Source organism: Ostrinia furnacalis, unplaced genomic scaffold (genome assembly GCF_004193835.3).
Source record: "Ostrinia furnacalis isolate ACB-3 unplaced genomic scaffold, ASM419383v2 OfSCF6787, whole genome shotgun sequence".
Taxonomy (NCBI): Eukaryota; Metazoa; Arthropoda; class Insecta; order Lepidoptera; family Crambidae; genus Ostrinia; species Ostrinia furnacalis.
This window is the reverse complement of record NW_021137026.1, coordinates 591,414-607,273: the sequence shown is the minus strand read 5'-3', so window position 1 is coordinate 607,273 and position 15,860 is coordinate 591,414. Positions and strand designations below refer to the sequence as shown.

Below are 15,860 nucleotides of genomic sequence, written 5' to 3'. Positions count from 1 at the left end.
CTCGAAAACTATAAAAAATCGCGGAACCTACATGGGGGTGATTCGGGTAGCTCTAGTGATGCTCTACCTCTGAGCTTCGGCTTGACACTACTTTTTGGGACACCCAGTATTTAAACGTCCATTGTTGAAACTTGCTCGGTTTTATTACTTGGCCGCGAGTTGCCGGCCGTTGGAAACCACACTTCATGTCATTGCTACGTTTTATTACTACGTTTACTATTGTATATGAAATATTACACTAGATATACAGCGGTTGTAACGTGATTTCGTACAGTCGTATTTTGGTGGCGTTAAACTGGTTTTTAGATCTGGATCTAGCATTTTAAAAGTATTATTAGGCTCTAAATAGTCATTAAAAAGTTTTTCGTTTATGAGCTTTTCCAAAAAGGTTTTAGCCACTAAATTCGTCTTTTAATAACACTGTTTAGCATTCGCGAGCCAGTTTGATAGCACCATAATGGCGGGTTACCGGATCGTTTGTCGTACTGCGAGCGGGAAAGTACACGCCGCAGACTGCAATGCAGCAACGCTGCAGATTGGGATTTTGGGCGCTTTCCCTGCGCCTGGAGTTATGTCACTGGAATTACTGTTGTCTCCATTACCTGATTCTGTTTTGTTTTTGTAGTTGAAAGATATGCAAACGACTTGACTTTGAGATAAAGATTGTGGGGATTATGTTAGTGTGTAGGGGCAAGTTTGCTACAAAAATAGTCTGATTTGCTGTCAACTGTGCATAAGTCTGATACATGAAAGAATTACTTGAGAATATTACATATCGGTGTCTTTTTCTAGCACTTTTAGCTTTCATTTATTGAATTTGTTCAGGTCCTTTTTTAAATATTGCACATAATTATGTGCTTTGTTTCACCGCGGGCCTTATATTTTAATAATATCCTTGTCACTCATACAAGATTAATCTTAGGAATGATACTGCATCAAATAGTGCCGCTACACAGTTATTAGCGAATTTCTTATAATCACTCTGGTAGTTCACCGAACCATAATCAGCTTTTATAAATTGCTGACAATAGCTAATCTTTAATTAAAATCATGATGTACCCAATACGCATGCACGCTCCGAACAAAAAGCAAGGTGAACGACCCCCGAACTCCTTGATATCAGATACGCTTTACTTCGCATGTAGACGGCATTACTTCGTTTACATCTAGACATAAATTAAAACATTCGAATTAACGTGTCAATGAATCCATTTGACTTTAGAAACTTCAAAGACAAATTATATGTTATCTACCTTCATTAACACTGCTAATTAGGACGGCTATCTTGTCACACACGAAGGAAAAACTGTTAACAACGCGCTGTGTAATGCGTATGTTAGTTCAAAGAGCTTTGATTGCGTCATCGCCAGTTTAGAAAGACCTCTATCCGTTATTAAACTTGAAGGAGACAGATCTCTTTTTCAATTTGTCTGAAAGTACCTTCTATCCGTCACGGTTAGACTCTGTTAATTCTATGGTACGTTTTATTTTCACTGTTACTAAATACACAGCTTGACTACCGGGTTTCATCGTATAAACATTGAATTTAATAAGCCCTTTCGACGATTGTCTAGAAAGATTTTAATAATCATCTCGTTGATAACACTGATAACTGATAGTGTTAGTATCATATCTGGCTGCACACACAGAAAGTTTCAATTTTTAAACATGCGTTCGATGTGATAATGGAAACTTTTTTCGGTTTAATAACCGATACTGGCCTGCATCGACTGATTACATTAAGAAAATAATTCCACGATTTTGTGCAAACATTAAAAATACACTATGGCTACTTCGATAAGTATGACTGATGTCCGTAAATACAATAATGTATTATCGCGCTCGTTCTGGTTGCTAGGAGCTGTGGTAATCGGAATGTGTGAAATGTTACATTATTCGATAGGCATAGAAGTAATCATACCATAAAGAATGAAATAGAAAATAGAAACAGATTCGGGGACAAACAAAATGATGGATACCGAATCCAAAATGGGTCCCACAAGGATTCGATAATAATGCGGTGAGCCCGCAAGGAGATTCTATTACGGATGCCATGTTTGATGTCATAAAGAGTGTTATACAGATTACGGTCAAGGAAATGCATCAGAGGGTCGCAAAAATATCCCGCAAAAAAGAGAAAACAAGGTTATCTCTAGGCCCCTCATTAATATGAGCAACGGCAGATGTCCTCTTTGTAATTTATTATTCTCATGTATACTCCCAATTACGGTGATGAAAGCAGCAATTTTCGTGTAAAGCCTTTTTAAAGGCGAAGTTATACAAAATTATTTTGTGATTATCACACTCATTTGCATTTATGATGGCTGAAAGCTTAACTCATTGTTTTAAAGGGCACTTGATTCGATGCGGTATAGCTATATTTATATCTTATTAAACATTTCTATGTCAAATATATCGTTTGTTATTGTTATTAAAAAGTTTTTCAGAAACCAAATTATTAAAAGACTAGCTTTCCGGCCGCGGCTTCGCCCACGTGAACTTTTGTCTGTCACAGAAAAACTTTATCGCGCGATTCCCTGTTTCAAAAACCGGGATAAAAACTATTCTATATCCTTTCCCGGGACCCAAATTTTTCTCTCTATGCCAAATTTCATCAAAATTGGTTCAGTGGTTTAGACGTGAAAGCAAGACAGACAGAGTTACTTTCGCACTTGTAATATTATTAGTATATATTATTCAGACACTTTTTTTTGCAACAATTTTGAGCAGGCAACGTTCTTTATCGCATACTTTGTATAATATTAGCGCCTCCCGTTTAAACGTCTATCAGTCGTGTAAGATAGCAGCACGTAACAACAGCAATAACCGATTACTTACCAGCCAATGTCTTGTTACAGATGGGTCACCAGCCGATAACCAGCGATAGTGTGAGTACGCCGAATTTTGTTGCTATGCTGTATGTCAACGTGAAATTGGGAACTCCGTCAGTTTATAATATAACGCGTGAGATTGTAAACTAACAGTAGGTTATATTACGTTACATTGTAATCTAACTACGTCAGATTAAAATCTGACGGAATTCACCATTTTACGGTGACATTATACGTCTTTAACATGGTATCATAATAACTATAAGGACACGCCGATTTAATAAAATGGCGTTGGTAGTACAGTACTACTACCGTACCGTAGTACGTAGAATGCCATTGATAAGAAGTAGACTTTTCTAATCGCTCTTCTGCAGAAATCTGCAGAATTAGTTGACCAATTTATTATTATTCCATTACATTTATTGAAATTATTATTTGCACTGGTTCTCAGAACATTTCTGAGTACGTTACTCAGAAACTTCATTGGATCAATGGATGGCTTTTCCATTGCCTTTAATCCGGACTATTAAGGGTGGATTCGACCAAACAAGAGTAAATATTAAGCTCAGAATAAATCGTCAGTTATTCGACATTTTGACATATTTCCCATACGCTGAAACTATCATTGTGCTGGCACACTTCTATCCGAGAATAACTCCTGGTATAACCAGTTATAGAAGTTTGGTCGAATTGGGCCTAATTCACATATTTCTATACAAAAACTGTCAATGCCTATGTCAAATCTTAATTATGAGATAAATTACGTTTGACGATGGAAACATCGGCGTCTAAAGCTCAGTGTTAACCTCCCATAGTTTTCTTGCTACATCACTAATACAACCAGAAACCTAAGCTTGCCAGCCTATTTGCGGTGTTCCCATCGAAATCGAAAGTTGCCATAAATCACATCGCGCCCTGCGAAATGGTTAATTGTTTGGTTTTTGGGGTTCCGTATCTCAAAAGGAAATCACGGAACACTTATAGGATAATTTGGTTTTGGTTTGCCTGTCAAGACCTTTCTCAGGAACGCCCGAGGTATCAAGTTCAAATTAACAACAAATACGTATGTCTGCGGTTCCTTGAACATGTGCAAATCAAACTTCTAAATCAACACAATCTAATTTGAGCCTTATTTTTCTTACAAACACTTCGCAGGGGAATCAAAACCTATAGGGTACTTCCCATTAATCTAGAATCATGAAAGGCTGGGAGAAAGTTCTTACAGCACAAGTATAGGAAAAAAATATTTGGTTCATTGGTTTTTCGACAACAAAAACAATTATTGCAAATTATAAACGATTTTCTATTTTGTACGGAACCCTCAGTGCGCAAGTCCTCGCACTAGCCCAGTTTTTTGCCGTAATGTCAGACATTGGCCGTTGGTATAAATCAGCAGCTGCCATTGTTCGGTGCAGCGCTGCAGCCCGGTGCAGGATCGATATCGAATCGATCGATGATAAGCGCAGGAATTAGCGGGAATGGAGACGTGTTGTTTCTGACAGCCCATGTTTTGAAACGTTCAAAGAGAGCTATCGATTTGTTTTTTTTTATTTTTATTTTTTTATTCTTAACGAGGAAGCTTTTGGCCTGTATCTCACCTAATGGTAAGTGATGATCAGGCCGAAGGTGGAAGCGAACTTCACCAGGAATCCTCAACCACGGAGGAACTGGCTATCTTACCTCTAACTGTCGGAACACAACAATGCTGTTAACATTGTTATTTGATTATTACGAGAATAGACGCGTTCGTAGTAAGATTTACAGCCATATGTTATTGATATTGAAATCGATATTTGTGTGAGTTGCAGCATATGAATTTTAATGAAACATTATGTGATGTCAAAAGTCTGCTCAAGAATATTGTAGAGTATTAGAAAAAGGTTCTATATTTTTGCAATTTAGTGGGTATTTATTTATCGATTAGGGTATTCCTTCCCTAATCAATTTAGGTTCGGTAGGTACTTAATAAGTAAAATATGAGGGAAAAATAATCCACTATTATTGTTGTATTTGTTAGCATTGATTGAGATTACGCGTGTTTGTCTACGTAATTAGGACGTTAATTTGCGTTATTTGTATCTATCAGTAGCCTCATTTCTTTCACCTGAAATAACTAATCACAATTAGGGTTGCCATTCGTCCGAGTTTCCCAGGATTTGCGGAGACCATTCGGGTTGGGTTTTATATGTTGTCAGGGTTTAAAAATTTCAAGTCTTAAGGACTCTACACACCAAGCCCTGGTGGCCTGGTATCGGCGGCTTTATTTCAAAGGCTTTATGTCGACGATTTCTTCGACGACTCATGTCGGCAGGTCGGTGGATTTGGTGTGTAGACTGCATTAGGCCGATGCTGGGCGAAGCGACCAAGTCTAGACATCTAGAGTTCTAGCATCCTAGACTACATCTCACTTAACACCTGGTGCGATTGCGGTCAAATGCCTGCCTTGTCTAGCATAAAAAATAAAATAAAAAAAGTTTTCAAGAAAACTGACATGTCCGGGTTCTGGAGTTTGCACGCGTCCGGATTGCCAAATTTTAAAGATGGCAACCCTAATAACAATGGTGGCAGGGCAGTAATAGCGTGCTTCTTAAACAGCGGAATTAATCTTGGTTTTTGCGCGGCGCTAGGCCCTGCGACGTTCCGCGAACTTCACACACCATCGCTCCCTCTTTATGTGGGCGCGTTTCCAATGTTCTGCCATGTACTTATGTTTATCTTAAACAATAGACACTTTGACAATATTTGCAAAGATAGGTCAGATTCAGGACTTCTTTCAACGAAATATGTTTTCGGATCGGACCGGTTAGTTTCAGACACTTCTGTACCCAACTACTGGACACGAGTTAGTATTTTGAAGCGTAAAATGAATAGCCTCTAAAAGCAAATGCTTATACCCAATAATAGACAGATCTAAGAGTTTCAGATCTGTTGTCAATTTGTGAAGAGTTCACATTATGTGATTATTATGTCCATTGACTCCGCCAAGATGTTTTAAAATGTCTCACTAAAGAAATCTTTCCACAAACAATGTTCTATTTTTGTACCTAGCAAATAATAACAAGCTAACTAATGACGATGTTAAACGTAACAAAGGTCAGTGACATGTGACGTAAATTATTTTTTGTTCTTATTGAGGTGTACGCGGCTTTATTTCTTGTAAAATCTTATGATACTCGTAGTAACAAGGTTAAGAATATGTTGGTAATTCGCTTAAAATAGTTGGGGGCGACCATTTTGAGTTCCATCAACCTCATTTTACACCTTTGTTTACATAAAAATTAACATTCATTATTTTTTAAGTATGGTATTGCTCTGTCTGCAGGGATATATCTTGCATCACCTTCGAAATCTTACGCGAAAGAAATATCCAATATGGCCAAAGAAAAGTGTTTATAATTATTTCAATTTTTAGCGCAAACATAATCAATTTGTTTTATCTTTAGTAAACAAACAGGAAAATTTTCCTTGTGCTAATTACTGCATATTTATACAATGTGTGTGTATAACCTGCTTGTTAATGATTACTTTCACTCAGTTCCACGATTTGTGATTCATTTATTTTGTAATGTACAGTCGATAGCACATAAGACTATTCATTTTTTATTGCAAAATAACATCTATTGCGACTACTTAAGGTGCTACAGTGTTTACGTTGGTGTGCTGTGGTCTGTACACAACGTTATCAAATAATGGTGCGTTAACTTTGTCAACAAACCTTTATCTTGAGGGCTTCGACTTTCTTATCTAGAAAATAAGAATATTTGGTTCTTAATATCCATTTTATGAGTATTCTTTTCGTAGAAGTTGATTTTTAACCGACTTCATTAGAATCTAAAAATACTCGATAATATTAAAGTTTTTTCCGAAACTTGATGGTAAAGCTGTTCTAGCTTTTAGAAGGAACTTTATTTATCACATTTAAAATTTGTCATTAATTATTCTTCTTTTTTAAACATTATTTGACTTACTGTAAAGTTTCCCAAAGAATCAAGAAATCGTTCAACAATCAGAAATCAGATTAGCAACCACACAATAAATTCAATACACTAAATCTTATGTATGTAACCGATATAATTATTACGTTCGCAGAGCAAAAAATATAGAAAAATTGGCCAAGTTTCTCATAGGGGCTGATTATTACCCTAATAATGGTTAAATGCATTTCAAATAATTCCTGGTCATGTTTCCCCCAGTTATAAGTGGTTCTGTTCAGAGGCGGAGTTGTATGATGGATGTGATTAATTTAGGGTATTTCATCATTCATAATAAATAATGACTGAATTTTAGAAAACAAACTGATTAAGTACTTCATATGTAAATGTTTATAAAATATTTTCTCAAACGTTAAAGATTTTAAGGTAACGATTTGAAAAGATTGGAATCTCCTTTGTGTACCTTTGATGCCACTTTTGAAAGCCTTATTTCGCCCTTCAACCGAATTCGATAGAAATATTTATGCTCCTAATCGCCATCAATTATTGCAATTGCGCCCTACTTTGATAGCGATTCTGCCTAGTCGCGATCGGTTCCAACACCTAGCATTTCCCCCGCGTGAGAATGGAAACGTGGCCCGAGTGTGGGGTGAATAAATTCCATCGATCTCTACCAACGTACTTTTAACGGTCTATGTATTATTGCGGGGTTCTGCCAACATTCCAAGTTATTCGCGATTTTCTTGTTTACTCCACAACAAGTTTGGAAGTGCTCGATAAGTTGTGGTGTGGTTCAGATAATGTCGAGTGCTCGAGCACACTTGAATGTTGTGTAGTGTTTTGTTTAAATGTTACATAATTGCTTTGATTAAAGGAAATGATTTGTCAAAGAAAATTAAGATTACCTTAGAAGGAGTATGATTCTGTAGTTTATTTGCGGGAAATTAGGAATTATCTATAAACATTACCTAGTATTTACTAGCTATCTTAATTGACTCACGTCTTTTGACTGTATTTATGAATATCGACGTTTAAATCTAAATTCATTCTTAAGTAGGTGGTACTTTCTTTCTATACTTACCGTAGTTTGTGATCACATTAGAAAGCATATAAATTAACTAATAGGCATAGGTCTTAGGTAATGCAAAGGATGATAAGGTCTAAAAATGTCACCCAATAAGTGCAGTAAAACAATCGTAAATATTATTAGTGCTCATGTAGCCATTATGTTTGCACTTGACATGGTAGCAGTATCAGGATCACTTTATAATAGAAATGTCGCATTTCCCTAAAGAAATCACAAATGACCCTATTTCTTAGTAGAGAGTTTCGTCTGTTTTTAATATGGCGGAGTCATAAACATGTTTGTCTGTCAATGTTTATTTTAAGAAGGTAATTACTGGAAATAATTATGTAGTCAATTGAACATCAATTGTCATACTTACATTCCTAGTTGATACAGATGTCTGAAATTATATCATAATTGTTGATGTATTCATTGCATGAAAATGTGATATGTGGCCCTGGGTGTGTTTGTTTATTTACAATTCATTTACTTCCAGACTAGAACATTCCCCGTTAAAGAAAACGGAACTAAAGCTTATGGGTCCCCCTTATAATATGCAGTAAATTTTATATCAGAAGCTCTTATGGCCTCATGTATAAAGGTGGTTTTAGCATAAAAGAGATGTTACGTACGAATACTACATGTAAGCGTTGTAACAAGATTTTCATGGAAACCACAATAAATGGGTCATTCCATGACAAATGTTACCGAAGGTGAAAAACTAAATATGTACTTTTCGCATTAAATCTGATGAATTTTGAAAGTAAACATTCCAAATTATAATGTGCAACAAAAAAAATCTGAAAGAAACAAGTAATTTTTAAGTTATTAGTCTTCAAAGTCTATACTTAAGTCAACTGTCTGAATGATCATTTTCTCTCTAATTATTGGTAATACGATTTAAAAAAAACTATCAATCTGTGAAACGTTTTGCCACTATATGATTCGAGGGTATTTATCATAGTAATGGTAGAAAGCGTCATAGTCCCAAAAAAATGGATAATCATCAAGTTTTAAGTGTGTTTTCTTGTTACTTCGGCGATGTAACACCCGAAACAGAAAAACAGGTATTTGTTTTATTATTGTACCTTACACATGGATTAGGGTAACAATATTTGGTAAAAGTAAGGTCATGGTAGTAATGATTTCAAATAGTAACTAATATCTGAGCATGATACTAATTTAGTATGTTTCTTTCTTGATTAAAAACTGTAACACCCGAAACGTTTCGGGTATTACATTTTTATTTATATGTCGATAATGTGTGTATATTGCTTGGAGAAGTGAAAAAGTATTACTGTGAGGGTCCTTTGACCTCCCACTAGCGCTGGCATCGGAAAAGGAGTCATATTTCTCAATTTAAGACTTTTTTGAAATGTCGACTTGACACTAAAATTAAGGTATTGCTAAAAAGTGTCGATGTTTGACATTTCCAATAAATATCGTAATTAGAAATTAAAGTAATGCTATTTCAAGCCAAAAACAATAGAAAAAGCTATTTTCTGAGGAAAAATTAAACTTAAACTTTGTATATTTTTTAAAAAAAGCTGCTTCGTAATTTCAAACCAGAATTCGCTCTATTTGTGTTTATTTGTTGTACTCCTTATTTTGTAGTACCTAGAGACTAATAAAACACCGATTTTATCGATAAAACGAGTTGAATTTTCGTACTCGTAACACCCGAAACAGAACCATTGTAACACCCGAAACAAAGAAAAAAATTATAAAAAAATAGTAAAACGTTTTATTTAACAGTGATTGTATGTTACATGGTTTGTAAATGTCATACTTTAGAAGTCCTGTAAGTTTTAGGTATGATTCCTTAAGAAAATTCGCTAAATTTCGAGTAAATGCAGCAACAGTCAGAACATAGAGGCAAAATCTCGTAACGCCCGAAACGCACACTTTTCGAATCATATTTTCGTTATCCTACATTCTAAGCTGTACAAACTTTATTATTAAGATAAAACAACTAAAAACGGACAGATTAAGGCACTAACAATATTAAAATACTATTTCAAAATACATGAAATTGTTGAATATGTGTGTACGAACGTAACACCCGAAACGATGGAATGACCCAAATATTACATTACCCCATCTTCCTTTCAAATGAGTTTTTTCCTTCAGTGTTTGTTTTCGCTAAAAATAAAATGAACGGGCGCATTGAAATATGTTAATAGGGTACACTATGAATACATGAATGGTTAATTCCGCGTTAAGGTCGCGGGTTCGACGAACAATGGGGGTGGCTAGTTCATTTATTTTCTTAACGAGACCGAAGTTTTTTTCGGGTGTCATCATTCGTCTTTTTTCGAAGTAATTTTGTTGTTTTAGACAGAATACTCTTGTAATTAATTTTAATTTGGAGTGAACGTGAACTTCGTTAATTACATGCTGGCGCAAATAGATCAGAATTTGAGAAATACTTCAGCAAAATTAAACACATACGTGATACTAGAGCCTCTTCCGTTGAAGTCGTATAGAATTATAACATGTTGTAGTATTATTTAAAAAAAAGTTTGGTCTATACTCTTTAAATACTAGGTATAAAATAAATAATTATTTTACCGATGTCAAGTGAAAGATAAATTTATTAATAAACAAAACTAACAAAAAATTACGTCTTCCCATTGAATTATATTGTGCATTTGTTTATAATTATTTAATAATCTTGTCCGATTGTCAGTATTGATACAGAACAAATCATCAAAAAACAGTAACACGAACCACAGTTTAAGATAGATTAAAGAGAAAAAACAACGCCTCCGAAGGGCCGACGAAATTGACGTAATTGAAATTTAACGTGCATTAACAAGTGTAATTACGGGGCCCTATGTAATTATAAGGCGTCATTTTGACAAAAAACTCAAGTTTCGAATTACACCAAATTACTAGTTGTTGCGCGCGGCGCGTGCCAACCGGAAGTGGGATAGACAACAGGTTCAATTTTAACTAAGAATGGACCTGTGAGAAATAATTTGGTACTTTTTTAAGGCAGGAATCTTTAGCGACTGATGATGAAGAATAAATAAATAAATACCTACTTAGACTTACTCTTCTTAGGTAATATCATATTAATTTTTAAGCAAAGTCATGTACATATGTCGACCAGATAACTAATAAACATACTCAACTAAATACATAGTAATAAATAAATAAATCTTTGGACAATTTCACACAGCGCCAGCTGCCCCAAAGTAAGCAACTTAATGCTTGTGTTATGGGTGCTAGCTTAACGGATATACTACTTACAGTATACTTTTTTTTAAATACATACATATTAATACATAGTAACACCCGTTACATAATATTTTAACAATAAAGGTCCATAACTTACATATTGTAAATTAATGTTAATGCGATAAGTTTAGTGTATACTAACGGAGTGCAAAAATTTGTATATTCTGAGAAATTTGATTTTTCTTGTTCAAATTGAATTTGAGTTGTTGAAATTGAACTACAAATAAATTCGGCGGTTATTTGTATTTCAATTTGAACGTCAAATGACATATTAGTAAGCGCAAGTCGTTCACCCAAATGCCCTTATATCTAATACACTACATTTTTATAGCAACTGTATATTACTGGGTTTAGCAAAAAAAGCTGTAGATCGATCGAATTGAATACAATCAAACCACCAAAATGGGTCGCCATTGTTTGAATACAAACTTTTTTTTTATCCTTATCTGTGTGTTTTGTTTGAACCGAGTGTATGTAATTAGGAGGGTTCAATTAAAGGGTTTTTTGTTTAAATTGTGCCGGACAATTGAATGGGCTTACCAGTTTTGATTATTAACGTAATGTGTTATCGACAGTTTGATAACAATACAATGACTGAGTAACTTTAGCAATCGATTTTTGTGTTATCTTTTAGAAAGCTTTATTCAAATATGTATCTTCCCATTTCATTGTCTTCGGCAGGTGACAAATATTAATTAGTCCGAGAATCCGATCAAACTTTTAATTACCACAGACAGTGAAAATCACCTCTAGATTGTCTATTCCTACAGCAGCTGTTCCAAATTTAATTTACGACAGACATAAAATCGTTCTCAATAACATGACCACAGAGGTCGGGATAGGCAAAAAAGGTCCATTAAAAACGCATCGGGAAGGAATTAACAAATGTTTAAAGGCTCATTACAGGTAGGGGCGTGCGCGCACCAATTTACGACTGTACCTCACCTGTCCTCCGTACAGGTAGGTAATAAACTTGAGGTGACGCCAGCTGATTGATTTAAATGACAGATCAGCGGCTAATTGTTTCGAAACCGCGGGCTGTCCGAACTACTTTATTTATATTTTGATTTTTGACTAGGCCACTAGTTATTGCCCGCATATCGACGCGTGGAGCCTACGCTGTTTGTTTTTCGAGCTGTAGTCCGCCATTTTCTTCTTTGGTTGTCTAAAAATACTTGGCAGGAAAAATACTCAGCTGATTAAAACCTTTGTATTTTTTTTTCTGAAATTACACTTCTTAATTGCTTGAATTATAAACGTACTTACAAATTTTCAACTCACTTTCAGTCTCCTTCGATAGTGATAACAAATACTTCATCTTTTTTCTTGTATTTTATCCTACCTTTACTGCCCTTGGAGCAAGTATTCTCAGGTTTTTGTTTTCATGTTAAGTAGGTCAAGGGTCATTCCATCGTTTCGGGTGTTACGTTCGTACACACATATTCAACAATTTCATGTATTTTGAAATAGTATTTTAATAATGTTAGTGCCTTAATCTGTCCGTTTTTAGTTGTTTTATTTAAATAATAAAGTTAGTACAGCTTAGAATGTAGGATAACGAAAATATGAGTCGAAAAGTGTGCGTTTCGGGCGTTACGAGATTTTGCCTCTATGTTCTGACTGTTGCTGCATTTACTCGAAATTTAGCGAATTTTCTTAAGGAATCATACCTAAAACTTACAGGACTTCTAAAGTATGAAATTTACAAACCATGTAACATACAATCACTGTTAAATAAAACGTTTTACTATTTTTTTATAAATTTTTTCTTTGTTTCGGGTGTTACAATGGTTCTGTTTCGGGTGTTACGAGTACGAAAATTCAACGCGTTTTATCGATAAAATCGGTGTTTTATTAGTCTCTAGGTACTACAAAATAAGGAGTACAACAAATAAACACAAATAGAGCGAATTCTGGTTTAAAATTACGAAGCAGCTTTTTTTAAAAAATATACAAAGTTCAAGTTTAATTTTTCCTCAGAATATAGCTTTTTCTATTGTTTTTGGCTTGAAATAGCATTACTTTAATTTCTAATTACGATATTAATTGGAAATGTCAAACATTGACACTTTTTAGCAATACCTTAATTTTAGTGTTAAGTCGACATTTCAAAAAAGTCTTAAATTGAGAAATATGACTCCTTTTCCGTTGCCAGCGCTAGTGGGAGGTCAAAGGACCCTCACAGTAATACTTTTTCACTTCTCCAAGCAATATACACACATTATCGACATATAAATAAAAATGTAATACCCGAAACGTTTCGGGTGTTACAGTTTTTAATCAAGAAAGAAACATAGTAAATTAGTATCATGCTCAGATATTAGTTAGTATTTGAAATCATTACTACCATGACCTTACTTTTACCAAATATTGTTACCCTAATTCATGTGTAAGGTACAATAATAAAACAAATACCTGTTTTTCTGTTTCGGGTGTTACATCGCCGAAGTAACAAGAAAACACACTTAAAACTTGATGATTATCAATTTTTTTGGGACTATGACGCTATCTACCAATACTATGATAAATACCCTCGAATCATATAGTGGCAAAACGTTTCACAGATTTATAGTTTTTTTTAAATCGTATTACCAATAATTAGAGAGAAAATGATCATTCAGACAGTTGACTTAAGTATAGACTTTGAAGACTAATAACTTAAAAATTACTTGTTTCTTTCAGATTTTTTTTGTTGCACATTATAATTTGGAATGTTTACTTTCAAAATTCATCAGATTTAATGCGAAAAGAACGTATTTAGTTTTTCACCCTCGGTAACATTTGTCATGGAATGACCCTCAAGTCTCTGTTTAAAATTATGGTAAGCACAACGGTGCAGCTGTCGGCTTTGACTTGTATGGTTTTATGTTAATTTCCCAATATGATCTTGACAACTCACCTGTCATGCAAGTTTCATCGCTCTGCAGTACACAACACAACATAATATTCTTATAAGGTGTATAAATCATAAACAATCTTGTACACAATATTAGTAAACTTCCCAATAATTTAATTTACAAAAACAGGACAGATGATTCCCTTAATTGACTTGTAGCTTCAACCGGACGTACCAGAGCGGCACTGCCATTAATTTTCCAAATCAAAAGACAATTAAAGCGAGGGCATCAACAATCGTGGACAAAAACCGCAAATAAATGCCTCGAAAGGGATACCGAAACAAGGAAACGACGGACAGGTGATAGCAATTACGGATAGATAGAAACTCGGCTTTCGGATCACCTTACGCGCAACACCTTTGCTCAGCAGCTGCCATCATTAAAGGTCCAAGTGTCATAAATGACGCCAGCTATGTTTGTTCTACAATAGAATAGCCAATGACTAGACAATAGCTGGCCTTTTCACCGCCATGTTCCAACACAAAAATCAACCTCCATACCACCCATAGGCCGATTCATAAACCTAAGTCTACACTCCATAAAAGGCCCCTCACAATAGGTCCCGTTCCTCTTTTGTTCTCTCCTATTCGGAGCTAGTTGGAGAAATGGACGCTTCTTCCCGGTAAGAGGATTCGTTTTTGTTATTTCTGATGAATAAACTTTTATTATTTACCTTTAGCGAACAATGTCTGACGCCGACAAAAGCGATGGAAAAATGTTCCGTGAAACAGCTTGGGTTTGCGATTGTTTTTCAAGTACATTTTTAATTTTATTGAAATTGCTTTCGCTTATACAAAGAAAAGTTTGACCATGGCTTTGAGCAAGGATGGCACAACTTTTTATGTGGTGCGTTCGGAATGAGGAAGATGAGTGTAATTATTTTATAATGTAAAAAGATCAAACATAAAATATAAAAAATATTTGTAAAAGAATTTTTTCGATATCTCAAAAACTGAATTTTCTATGGGCATTCAAAGTTGGATGTTTGAAAAATCAACTCGCACTTGACCGTTTAGCGCGTGACGTCACACCGCCCGTTACCTCCGCCGGGATGGCATTGCTCCTTCGCGCGCTCATAGACTCGTACAATCATTTCGAGTTTTATAGAATTATGGAGAAAAAAATACCATGCAGATATTGTATAATAACCCTTTTATACTAATACAATGGTTAGTGCCCCAGAAAAATACTTTTAAAGCTAAGAAAAGTTGAGAAATACATAAATGGTGTAAGTTAACGAAAAGGGAGAAAGCGTTATCTACAAAAACCAGTCGATATTATTGCAAAGATCATTTTAATGCGAGTACCTACCTAAAGACAAAACACCTACCATTGTATATTTTTCATTACAAATTTTTTATAAAGTATTTTAGTGACATTTTATTTGAAACAGTGGACAAAAAATAGAGAAACAAAACACGAGGTACGCACGCAGATGGGTTCCTTAAAGTAAATTGAATCCTTTGAAACTTTAAAGACAATAAGACAATACTAAAAACTCTCTACCTACTTTATCCCTTGTTATTGACTATGTTTTATGGTGGTAAAATAATGTTGTCGCTTCATCGAGTTATCGATAAAAATCTATACGAACAAAATGTATTAACACATACTTCTCATTCTTGTGACAATCCGCCTGTGGAAGTCAAAGAGATAATAATACTCTAGAATAGAGTTATCGTCATCATCATCGTCATCTCAGCCACAGGACGTCCACTGCTGAACATAGCCTCCTTCAATAACTTCCACATAATATCGCGCAGTTGGTAGAGGCCTGCATCCAGCGCCTCCCTGCTATCTTTATCAGGTCGTCGGTCCACCTTGTGGGTGGACGTCCCACGCTGTGTTTTCCGGTACGTGGTCTCCACTCCAGAACCTTTCTGCCTGGGGC

The 15,860-nt window shown here is 35.1% G+C and overlaps 1 long non-coding RNA gene across 1 annotated transcript in view; it reads left to right on the top strand.

The window, feature by feature from the left end:
- The first annotated feature begins 2,838 nt into the window (after positions 1-2,838).
- LOC114362818 (uncharacterized) overlaps positions 2,839-15,860 on the top strand; it is a 71,510-nt gene continuing 58,488 nt past the window's right edge. The window contains exon 1 of the long non-coding RNA XR_003656712.1: positions 2,839-2,888. This is a non-coding gene — a long non-coding RNA (uncharacterized LOC114362818). The remainder of the gene's footprint in view (positions 2,889-15,860) is intronic.